Source organism: Haemaphysalis longicornis, unplaced genomic scaffold, assembly GCF_048455015.1.
Source record: "Haemaphysalis longicornis isolate Haplotype H1 unplaced genomic scaffold, Haemaphysalis longicornis Haplotype H1 scaffold_2, whole genome shotgun sequence".
Taxonomy (NCBI): Eukaryota; Metazoa; Arthropoda; class Arachnida; order Ixodida; family Ixodidae; genus Haemaphysalis; species Haemaphysalis longicornis.
Window position 1 is genome coordinate 4,158,822 of NW_027526295.1, and position 12,606 is coordinate 4,171,427.

Sequence of the window (12,606 nt, forward strand, 5' to 3'; positions counted from 1 at the left end):
GTTATCTCGCAGCGCGTCGCCGCCACCGAGCATGTTGTTGCAAATCGTGTTTGAACCTTCCGCGCAAATTTCACGTTGTTCGGATGAGCCACAAACGGGGGACGAGCGTCTGGTGAAAGTGTGACGGGGTGGGCGCTCCTTCACAGCGACACATGGCGGAAGTGTGAGGGGGAGGCAGCGAGACACACTGAGCCGTGGCGACGCGCTGGGAGATGATGACTTAGCAGCGCGTGCTGCCTCCTCCTCGCTCACGCCCCCCTCTTTCTTTCTGCCTGGGGTGTCTCGTTCGCTCGCTGGGTTAAGCCCGTTCTACATGGAGCGAATTTCGCCTGCGAATCCGCTGGAACGAACATTCGCACTTGCGAAGTTCGCAATGCCTGGAATTGTCGTCTACATGGGGCCTGCGAACGCCGCGATTTTCGCATTTCAGATGCGCCTTGTTTGCAGACCGAATTAAGTTTGCCACCAGCAAAGGTTGTTGTGATTGTAACAAGGGTGGTTTTATTTTACTTTCTTGGCAAGTTGTTTCTGCCTGGTTTGCGGTAAATATAAGTTTATTTGCGGTTTTATATAAGCATCACCAATTCTTTATCAATATACGCACACACAGCAGACAAGACAAACGTTTTGGTGTGCCCGCGCTTTTGTCGCGCTCATACAAGCAACGCCACCTGGTTTCCAAGCGTGCAAGTGGTGCCGAGCTGTGCTCCTATTGGCCGCAGGTCCGGCCCCTCTACGCCGCACACGCCGCACGAGCGGCGTTTGCTCGACCGCTTCAAATGTTTGGCACTTTGCCGCAGCAACGAAAAAAGGTGGTTTTGCCGCACGAGCGGCGCCGCATCAGCGAATTCGCAGGCGAAATCGCTCCATGTAGTACGGGCTTTACGCGGACATCGCCTTCGCCTTCGCCGCCGCCACCGCTGCCTCCAAACCCCTTTAGGCTTAGACTCGTTGCTCTCCGTGGCCCTGGTGAATATGAAGCAGGGAGCATATTGCTTAGGTAGGAGACGTACATTGAGGCGATCGGGGGTGTCAATAGGTATGGGAGTTTTCGGTCTGTAATAATAGCCGCATTTAGCTGTAGGTGTTAAAGGAGGTGCTTCACGGGGGTAGTTTTGGTTAGGCGGCTTAGTTCGGTTATGCGGTGCGCCTCTATCAACTCTCGGGCCGTGCTGTACACCCCTGTTCCTTCTAGTCTGGCAGTGGAGGTGTTGCGGCTTTGTATATTCCGCGGGTAAGGTAATTGATTATGGCAAGTTCTGAACTAGAGGGGAGGAGGTAGGGGAGAGCATAGGTGATTCGGCTTATAAGGGATACTTGAACGGGGCGGAGCCTGTTTCCGTAAAGAGGCTATATAGACAAAATACCAGTTGGTTTTACTGGAAGGATTTATTATCTTTTATTAAAGCAGAATTACGTGCGATGCGGGAAGATCTTAGCACACGCAGCATTGTAAAAGCCAGCACCCAGTCTTCCCCACCCGAGAAAAGCAAACTGGCTGAAAAATCCCCAGTCCCGCCAAAAGAGCAGCATCCCAATTATCCCCAGAACTCGCAACCCACCCCTTCCATACCGTCCCTCCAACAGATAGAAGAATTAATAACACGATCTACCGAATATATTCAAGCTACTCTAGAAAAGCACTTGACCGACCGCATGTTGCAATTCGATGCACGAGTGACGGCACGCATAGTAAGGCTAGAGGAACATATGCTTCCACTCGTGTCTCCTCAGCACTGCAGAACAGCAACCAAACCTCCCAAACGGCTGACCCTCACCAAGTCACCCCTCATTTCTCCCAGTATGGCAGCACAAGGATGCAGTAGGCAACCGAACACCCAACAGAAACTCACTGTGTGGCAGTGGAACTGTCACGGGTTCAAGAATAAGCACGGTTCACTCACCCATGCAATACCTTTCGGCATCATCTACCCCGCCAGAAATTATCGCGCTTCAAGAGACTAACACCGAGGTCCGCCTTCCCGCCTTCATCACATACAGCACAGAAAAAGGCAATAGCTTCATACCCTTATCAGCAACCGACTTGTCGCCATTCAACACCCCCTTCAAAAGTCAGATTAGGAATACTGCTCGAGCTAATTCCGAAAGCGGTTAAGAAAAATGGTAAATATCGTGCCCCGCGCTGGGCACGAGATCTAGCCCCCTCGCGGTGGCTCCTGCCCCGCAGAAGTAACGTCAGTCACGTGACTTTCTGTGACGTCACTAAACTTTTTTTTGCACAATCGAGGACGTTGTTTGACGGCGTGTGCGCGCCATGTGGGATTCCGGCCGTGGCTCCAACCGCAAGACTGCGCTTGCAACGTTACGTCCTTATCACCTTGCACAGCGGCTACCTCGCGGCGCTTTTTTCTTGTTGGGAGGATTGTTTGCAATTATTTATTGAGTATTTTTCGCGAACTTGCTACTGCTAGTCGTGGTAAGCCTAACGCATCTTATTTTGGCAAGCTGCTTCGCCCCACTTTTATCCATGCTCCTTTTGTTGCTGTTAAATATGTTGCTAGCTTCATATTGTCTTGCAGTTAGCGTGCCATCGGCTTGATGCTCCTGCATTCGTTGTTTACTTGTTCCGATCGGTATTTGCATTCCAAGCGTTGTATTTTGATTCTGGCGTAAAACGTGCGGATCAGTTTTCCAGCGCTTTGCGCCGTGGCTAACGAGGTAGCTGTAGCTGACTTTGATGACGTGATAACGCGAGCGACGCAGTGTCAGCGGCGTCAGTGTGCGCACGAACCAAGTATAATCAGGTAGCGCAGGGCACCGTCAAACGCAATCCGTCCTCGCATGTAGCCCGTTCTGCAATTTTTCTCGCGGAGCAATGCAAGAAACCTTTCTACCCCGCGGAAACGATCCGTGCACGCTGCATGCAGGGAGCGCAGCTCCCCTTTCGTGGGTGGCCTGGTGAATGGGAGGGCCCAGCAGCCGCCCGTCCATGGGCAACATAGGTACTCAAGCTATCGCTGAAACCAGCTGCTCACCGGCTGGCTTCCTGTGCAAGGAGGCTCAAGCTCCAAATGTGCAAGTTCGGGAGAAGTCAAGCCGATAAGATCGCCGTTTGTGCCAAGCTTGACACTTGTGTTAAATAGTGCTTTCAAGATTGGTGTGCTCAAGGTAAACAAGTGACACTTGCTGTTGATCTATGTTTTTCGAATGTGTTGCTTCGAATAATACTATTGTGCTTTCTTGAAAGCAAGACCTCAAATGAGCTGCGAGTTCTAAGCCATCTGTAGCAGCCATTATTGAATGCACAGGAACCAACGTTTTGTCTACCTTGAAATTTTCTACATAGGGTACGTGGAACTGCCAGCTAGCAAGTTTAATGAAAGCTTGTTATCCGCTCAATTATAGTAAAGAGGTAGCAAGGGATAGATAGGATAGCCCTCCCTCCTAACCAGCTAATCGTCTGGCAGCGTCTCATAACTTTGTTCACAATTACTGCATGGATGTTATTTCCCTAACATTTGCCCCACTGCCTTCTGCCTTCTTCAACCCAGTTAGTCAATAAACCTTCATCCTGCATCTGTTCTGATTACGTATTTTGGTACGCTAGTCTTTTGTTTACTCTTGTGTTTGGCTTGGAAGTCAACATAACCAACAACAATACTTTCATGCCCACTCAGTTGGATGGCCAGTAATGGTGAGAGCTTCTCTCGAAGGCGTACAGTGGATTCACGAATTCTGATTGACTGTGACATCAATGTGCCCATCTGGAGCACCCTGTGGAATTGAACTCGATGTTAATACTTGTGTTCACAGCTGGTAATTGCCTGCTCTGTGTTTGGGGGAGGGGGGGTGAAAAGTAAAAGTTTCTAATTGCAAGGAGATATTTCATGTTCTATTGCTTTTTAACTCTGTGCTGTGTAAAAAGTGTTTCGGCTAATTGCTTAAGTAAATATGCAGTGTCCCATATTTTGTTTGGCAACGATGCAACCCAGCAGAGCTCAACTGCTAGAAAGCACATTCTCGGGTGGTGGTCATTAGCTTGAAAAAAAAGGGGGGTACTGAAACTATTTCTTAAGCTAACAAGCCTAAAAAACAGTTTATGGAGCACATCTACGAGGGAATGGTTCTTGTACAGCTTGACATTACCCTCTCCCGAGAGTACTTAACACCTTGTGCAGGAACTGGAGCCAAGGACACCTATGTGGACGTGAATGGTGTTTGTGAATATTGCAGTACAGCTGAAAGCTGCGTGTATCCTGGAAGGCTTCAACAATAAAATGACTCCAGTGAACGTACTTCTGCTTTGGTGTCAATGGGCAGCATGTGAGCATTGATAAGTGCTTCGCTGTGTTGACATTTGTGCTACACAAAAACAGGCTTTATCAGGCACTGTAGCAAGTCTTTATTAAAAAACACGGGAAAGAAACTGGACCAAAAAGCTGTGAACACATGGACACTGTTAATCACAGCACCTTTCCTTGTACTTCAGTACTGTTATTGTCGCTGTATTTTTCCCTAATATATAAACCACCTCTCCCAGCTTAACACCTTCAGACAGAAAGCAAACATGGTGTTTATCAATGACAAGTGATTCTACCAAACTTCCATGGCTGTGAAAAAAGTCAGTGAGTAGCTCTACTTTCTCTGCACAGTCCGTGGTGTGAAGTTCTTTTCACAAACAAAACACAAGGGTTTCTTGGCGCAATACACAGAAAAAAATCCGAATAAGCAAGTGATGCCTTCTAGTACTACACTACAGTCCTGCAGGAAAGCCAAACCACCAAGGGATCTTTTTGCTTCAGTGCAAAGCTCTGCAGAGAAGCCAAGATTCCTTTTTTGTTGACATGAAAGCTCTGCTGGAAAGCCAAAACATGTGGCTTCTGTCACTGCTGATTAGCTGTAAGACAGGCATGTGAATGTATTGCAGTAGGGCATGTGTTGTATAGATGTCCTTCATACCAAGATAAATATGAACCAGGCTGGCCGTGTAACAAAAACGTCAAGTGAGGTTACAACAAAAGGTTTTATGTAAAATGTTAGAATACTGTTTGTTATAAATAGCAATAATGTTTTAATATGGTTTTGGCAGTAGTTAAGTGGCCTGTTGGAAATCACTGGCTAAAACTAAACAAAAGTAATGTTTCATACAGCTGTAATCGTGTGAAATAGCAAAAGAATGGTTTGGCACTAAATTCAGCAGGCATGTTCCAGCTGGGAATGTGTTTGTAGAGCACAACGATAATAAAGGCATGGGAAAAAAGGGTGAGCTTAGTTGAGTTACCCCCAAAGTATTGGTAGACAGTTAGAACGCTTACAAAAATTTATATTCACTTGCCCTGGTTTTAAGTTTATTAATACTGAGCTTAATGTACCCCAAAGAACACCATTGAAGGATGTTACGCCTGCATGAACACAACAGAGTTTAAGGTATAACACAGTTTTATTTGAAGAGGTAAATAAGAGAATATTGTCACGAAGACAAGGACGATGCAGTTGTCTTGATAGAGAGACACGTTTATTGGAGCGAACTTGTGCTCCCCTAACAACTCAAAAGAATACAGAGGCGGCGAAGCAGCGGTCAGCAAAGTGACTTGCGTCGGCGAGCGTCGCAGAATCGAATGCCCCGGCGTCTGCTCTGCAGGCTTTTTATCTTTCGGCGCGCGTGGTTCTCGAACCGTCGATTCACATCGAGAACATTGTAGATCCAAGAAGATTATTCCAGGCTGTTCACGTTAGATCGGAATGCTCTCCCTATCAGAACAGATAACACATGCGGCAAAGAAAGAAAGAATGGAACACGCGCTTCCCTTGGCACAGAGATAACACAGACCAGCGCAGCCGGGCGGTAAAAGCAAAACACAAATAAACAAACCCAATGCATGGTTCGCGGCAATATTGCATAATCAATCAATTTATACGTAAATTAGAAAAAGCATGGTTTTTAAAGTGAAGCTCGGAAGCATGCTAAATGAAAGGGACGAATGGCGAGTTGATGTTGTTACTAATCACAAATTTCAACTCAACCACCATGCCGGAAACAAACCCCTTCCATGAAGGGAGTGTGTGCAATCGCAAGATTTTTTAGAGAAAAGTTTGTGAATGCACTGAACACTGTGCCAGGAGGTATTTTGACACCCCAGCCGAGGACTATAAGTCGTCAGCGCTCTTTTCTGCTGTTTTGATGATCAAGGGCTTTTTTTTCGGGAACCACCCTTTCTTCTCCCTTTGGCCACCATCTTTCTCAGTCACTGCATTTATGTGCTTGCTGAGGGAGCTAGCAAACATGAGGACCACCTATAGGCAGGGTTACCTCAGGCTCGCACAATTGCTGGAGAAGCTAAACAATGTTTTCAAGATCCCCAACTGTGAGCTTGCACTTTTTTTTGCGAAAAAACAAAGACATCTAGATAGGCCTTTGAGAGCTGTCTGAAATCACCAAAGTAAGTATTTTGTCCCCAAACTGGCCAGCTAGACCTCACTAGTCAACCTACACGTTGAATGCCTCGCATAAAAATCAATGAAAACCTACGCTCTCAACACTACAGACTCACTGCATTGGCTCATTGCATGGCATTGTGTGGGTGGGCTTCGGGTTTCCACCTATGAAGCCTGTTGGTTGTGTTACAGTGTCGCGTCCTGCTGTCAAACTTCTTGCGAGACTTGCACTGCCCTGGAGTGTACCACCGTGGATTCCTTGGAATTTATGTTGGCCATGAGAAATCCTAGTAAATCGTTACAAGCCCCTGAAGCTGGCTGGCAAGTGGGCATTTGTTTAGCGACCACTGTTTAGGGGCACAGTAGGTAGGCTGTTACAGAGGCTACGACGAAAAAATACAAGGTTTGTTCATTAAAAGACTTCTTTGCCCTAATAACAAATGAGATAAATTTTATTGAAAACTTCAAACAAATAATTGGTGTTACAGAAAATGTCTAAAGCAGTGGAAGTTCCATACACACTTTCCAGTATGACATCACATCATGTGCATCACATCACGACACATGACATCACAGAATCTTGTTTGTGCAATTGACGGCCACCGACCTAAAAAGCATAACTGGGCAATTGTAGTGGAGCCTCCATTCCGTTTGATCGTATCACTTGAGTGCTAACGTACAGTTAACAAACAGATAACTGCATTTACAGTGTACGTCCGTATAACGTCACTCGTGCCCATTACATCAATGCAGTTTGAAATTGGGATGTTTTTCACAATTTCTTTTGGTTAAACTAGCACCATTACAGCCATGACCTTCGCCTATCAATTACATTTGCAGTGTGCTCACTGCTTATACCCATGGACACAAACAATCCGCTGAGGCCTTCACGTTCCAGGCAAATCTTAAGATTCTTTTTGACGTTGACTATTCAGCCTGCGTAGAACCAATGGGTTTTCATATGCTAGAGTGTATGTATGTGTATTAGACATGATGGTCGGCCAAGTGTATACTCTTCCTGTTACCGTCTGTACAGCTTCTTCTCTGACCCTATAGGCTGGGTGTCATGAATTGATCCCCTTTGCATGAGGGGACTCGGTAAAATCTGGTCAACATAGCATATATACTGCCAGATATTCAGAGAGACGTGAAGGTTATGCCAATGCAGCAGCTATGGTATGAAGTGCCCAGCTAGTGTACCTTTTGGGGGGCCCAGGTCCTAATTTGTAGTAGCATCATGTCTGTGCCAATGTGAGGAGCTGAATGCAGGACGTCACCAGCCACAATCTGGGCCACGGGATACGAGACTGCCAATGTTCTCACTCTTTCACATCTTTTGTATCGCAGATGTATTTCTGCCACATTTTACTGTATAGTGAAATGGCTCACCACTACAGCTGCAATAATTTCTTCTGAAAAAGGTTTTCAGGCGCTGAATATCAAGCATTTATGATGCAAGAAGCGCATGCTCACCACACTTTTCCGCGCACAAAACATATTTCAGGTAAAAAAGTCTAAGCCACAATTCAGTCCACTCGAAAATAATACAAAAAGCGCGACAAACTGCCGATTTTCGGGTCTTTGCTAATCTCCTTAAACGGAAAACTACTGTGCTGGGTGGTACGCGGTGCATGTGTGGGGACAGCAATGGTTACCTTTTCTAGCTATCCGTGGTTGGCACTTGACATGCGCACATGCGACCAGTCAAATATCAGTGGCCGCGTCTAGCTTACGTCCTGTGCACTGTACGTCCTCGCTGCTGTCATTTTGAAAACACACCGCGATTTCAGGCCACCCATTTAAGCATTCTGAACTTAGGCAGATGTCGCCGCGCGGACATGCCGCAGCAGGCTCAGATAATCACGCTCGGACGGTGTCTTTTCTTGCGTGGGACGTGGGTTATTCCAACGGGGCCGCTCGGCTGCGCGATGTCGTTTAATGCAGGTACCATCGGCATACAGCAGGCGGTCACAGGTCAGCATTAATCGAGAGCGGATTTCGCTACCGTGTGGAAAGGCTGGCTTGGTACCCGCGTACGGCAACGTTCTTGCACTTTCTGATAGTGCAGTGCAACTCTGTCAACTCTGCTTCATCTACGTTGTCGACCCAAGAAGTTCAGGGCTTTCGGATACGCCATACCGCCAGCAGTGGCAGCACCGGCGGCTTCCGCAAGAACGAACAAAAAAATTATTTTATGAAACTTCCAGCAAATGAATGGCTTTCTAATTTTTATTAAAATGTAAGAAATGTGCGTTTTGTATTATACAACGTGATATAATGACAATTGCTGTTAATATGACGTCACTATGACGTATTTATGACGTCACGTGGGACAGGAGCCTTTGCGAGGGGGCCTAATCTCGTGCCCCGCGCGGGGTTCCAGACGCTGCCTGAGAGAAAACGCACCCTTTTTCTGCTCAACATATACTGCAGACCGAAGAGCTCTCCACACGCCCTGAAGCAAGTCATAGAGCAAGCTGCCACCACGGCGTCCAACCATCCGCTCCTAGTAGTGGGCGACTTCAACGCAGCCCACCCTTTCTGGGGATATACTTATACCAACCTCAGAGGCAGAGCGCTGCACGCATTTATCAATGATCAAGATACCACCCTTGTAACTTACCCCCAACAAAGCACAAGAATAGGCAACAGCGTGACCAGGGACACTTGCCCCGACCTCACCTTGACCAAACTTGTCCCCCATGCCCGCTGGTCTCTCTTAGGTGAGTACCTTCGCAGTGATCATGCCATCCTGGCCACCACCATATACGGAGCAGACTATCAGGCCAGGATAGGAACCGCCCGCCTCACGGATTGGGCCAAGCTGAGAGAGGTTAGAGGACAACGTAGCCAATCCGAAGCTTCCCGCACCGCACCGTACATACAAGACTGGATTGCACAACTCCGCCAAGACGTGCAGGAACGCACCAAACAACTACAGGCCACAATTACCAACCCGTGCATCGACGCTCTGCTTCTCCAGATGTGAGAGGCCCGCCGCGGCCTCTTAAAGCGGTGGAAAAGCAAAAGCATAACCGCAAGCTTAAGAAGCGGATCGCACAGCTCACTGCCGACGCAGCGCAATACGCAGCTATTCTCTGCCGAGAGAATTCGCTCACGCTCTGCGGCGGGCTAAGGGGTACATTTAGCACCCTGGAAACGGCTTCGCTGCCTCATCAAGACAGAATCACAAAACCACATGACCCGAATCATTCAACAACACCCCGGAACTATGGAAGATCTCCTCAATACCCTCCGGGATCAGCACCTCCCAACTCACCCGTCATAGCAGCTCCCGCCATACACTTTAGCCCTAACCCCCTACTCGACGAGGACATATATTTACATGAGGTTGCGGCAGCCGTTAGCGATCTTCGAAGGCACACGGCACCGGGCATGGATCAAATCTCGAACAAAGTTCTGGTCAATTTGGATGATCAATCTCTATTACATCTCACCTGCTACATCAACCAGATATGGCGGGCTGGTGTTCTTCCAGCTGAATGGAAAACGGTGGAGGTCCGCCTAATACCAAAACCGGGAAAACCACCTAGCATAGAAAATTTACGCCGCATTTCCCTCACGTCCTGTGTGGGGAAGCGTCTGGAACATATTGTCCTCAACCGGCTTCAAACGTACCTAGAAGACACAGGAAATCTTCCCGGGACCCTGGTAGGCTTCCGCCCTAATCTTTTCACGCAAGATATCCTACTTCAAAGTAAAGAGGTGGTAATGGCACCTGCCACGCGAAATTCTCCTGCTGCCATTTTGGCACTGGACATAATGTGAAGCACACCGCCATCTTGCTTCGACTCAACTCCTTTGGCTGTGGCGCACGAGCCTACCAGTACGTCCGAGACTTCCTCACCAACAGACAAGCCATCCTCAAGGTCGGGAACCACGCCACTGATATTTTCTCTGTGGGTGGGCGCGGCACACCTCAGGGGCCAGTCCTACCCCCTGCTGTTTATTTATTTACAGATACTGCAGGTGAAAACTTTGACCCAAGCAGGAGGGGCTTATACGAAACATAGGAATGAAACGAGTACGAAAGAGAACACAGGCAATCAGACAGAAATAAGAGTTTTTTTTTTCTCTCCACTTTCTTTCTTTCAAAATTCTTTATCTGTTTCAATGACCTACCACATCCTTCTCTTTGCTTTCCGAGGTTTTCTTGACTGCCAACTCTTATTTCTGTCTTGTTTTCAACGAGCCCCTCATTTCCAATTCTGATTCGCTACATGCATAGCGAGGGCCTCTGTTCTGGCAGTCTTGGTGCCATAGGAAGCTTAAGAGGGTTCAACGCTGGTCGACCACTCTTGACATGTCGTAGACACTCGAGTCACGGCCCGGGGGTTAAAAAGAAGGTCCCCTTCACCCCGAGTAGTCCGAGTGGTGCTGGCTACCACCCCCAAGCACAGGAAACAAAAATACCTTAACATAAATACCCCAGAAAGTGGAGGGGAAAATCGCCCCGCCGGTAGCGTAGTGGTTATCGCACCAGACCGGTATTCTGGAGATCGTGGGTTCGGTTCCCACCTGGCGGGCATTTTTTCTCCACTTTCTTTCCAAATTTTTTATCTGTTTCAATGACCTACCACATCTTCCCCTTTGCTTTCCGAGGTTTTCTTGACTGCCAACTCTTATTTCTGTCTTATTTTCAACGAGCCCCTCATTTCCCATTCTGATTCGCTACATGCATAGCGAGGGCCTCTGTTCTGGCAGTCTTGGTGCCATAGGAGGCTTAAGAGGGTTCAACGCTGGTCGACCACTCTTGACATGTCGTAGACACTCGAGTCACGGCCCGGGGGTTAAATAAACATCCCCCTCGCGAGGGACACGATCAAATGCAGAGCATTTCCGCGGGGGGGCGCACCGGCAAGTCGTATGGATTACGTATTGGTTGTTGTTGTTGTAATTGTTGTCTTCCAGCGTAGACATTGTCGATGAAGTCGATGGTGAAACGTGAAACGTGCCGTGAACCCCCTGCCGCGGCTATGACGCAACGTGGCGCGGCTATGACGCAACACAATCCAACACAATCCACGTTAATCCAATCCAAATCCAAACCAATCCAATCGAATCCAATCCAATGCCCCTCGCGAGAGAGTTATAGCGCCGAAATCGCGCCACCACACGAACGCGTGATGTTGAAGTCACGATCACGCCACAGATGTTAGCGACCGGAGCGCGCGCGAACGACATATGTGGTTTAAGCGCGAACCCAACGCGGCGAGAGAGGGTGTTGCGCACGTCCCCACCTGTTGTGCGCCCGAACCGAATGCGGCGAGAGAGGGTGTTGCGAGCGGAGAGAAGGCGAGGAGGACGCGGGGGAGAGGGCGCACCTGTGGCCGACGGTTGAATGAGTCAAGGATATAAGGCGCGTTCGTAACCTTCCCTTTTGTGTCGGCTTTGTGGCGCAGTGGGTAGAGCACCATGTACCTTGCGCTCCGCCCCCAGAGTCGTGGGATCGATACCTGGCGCCGGTAAGTATCATTTTTTTATATAGTGTAGGGGGAGCGATGCGGACTACGGACGTCAACGTGGGTGACATCGTGAGTTACTGAAATGCTCTGCATTTAATAAATATATCCGAAACAATTCATGGTACCCTGCATCTTATACATATGTATTAACATCGCCCTGCTCGGCCTTCCTTCGCTCCTAAACGACATACCGGGTATCCGGCACAGCCTGTATGCGGACGACATTACCATCTGGTCGTCCACTGGATCGATAGGGGAGATGGAGAACCATTTGCAAATAGCGGCGAACGTAGTGAACCGCTACGCCCAATCGTCTTAGTTGTGCCCCCCATAAGTCTGAACTGCTACTGGTCTCCCGCCGAAAAAACCAACCACCTGGATCTCCGACGATCAACATCCACATGGATGGCCATACCATCACCCCCTCTGAACACATCAAGATCCTTGGTATGACATTTCAAGCAGACCGCACATCCTCCAATCTAATCAACAAGTTAAAACACACCACAGAACAAGTAACCCACATGATCAGACGCTTTGCCTCCAAAACTCGAGGTATGAGGGAGGCGGACACGCTTCGACTAGTCCAAGCGTTCATCATATCCCGGATCACGTACTCCATATTGCATGCTCTTCTGTCCGCGGCAGAACTCAAGAAAGTAGACACGATAATCCTCCAAGCCTGCAAGCAAGCCACCGGACCTCCCAGTGAGCACCTCGACAG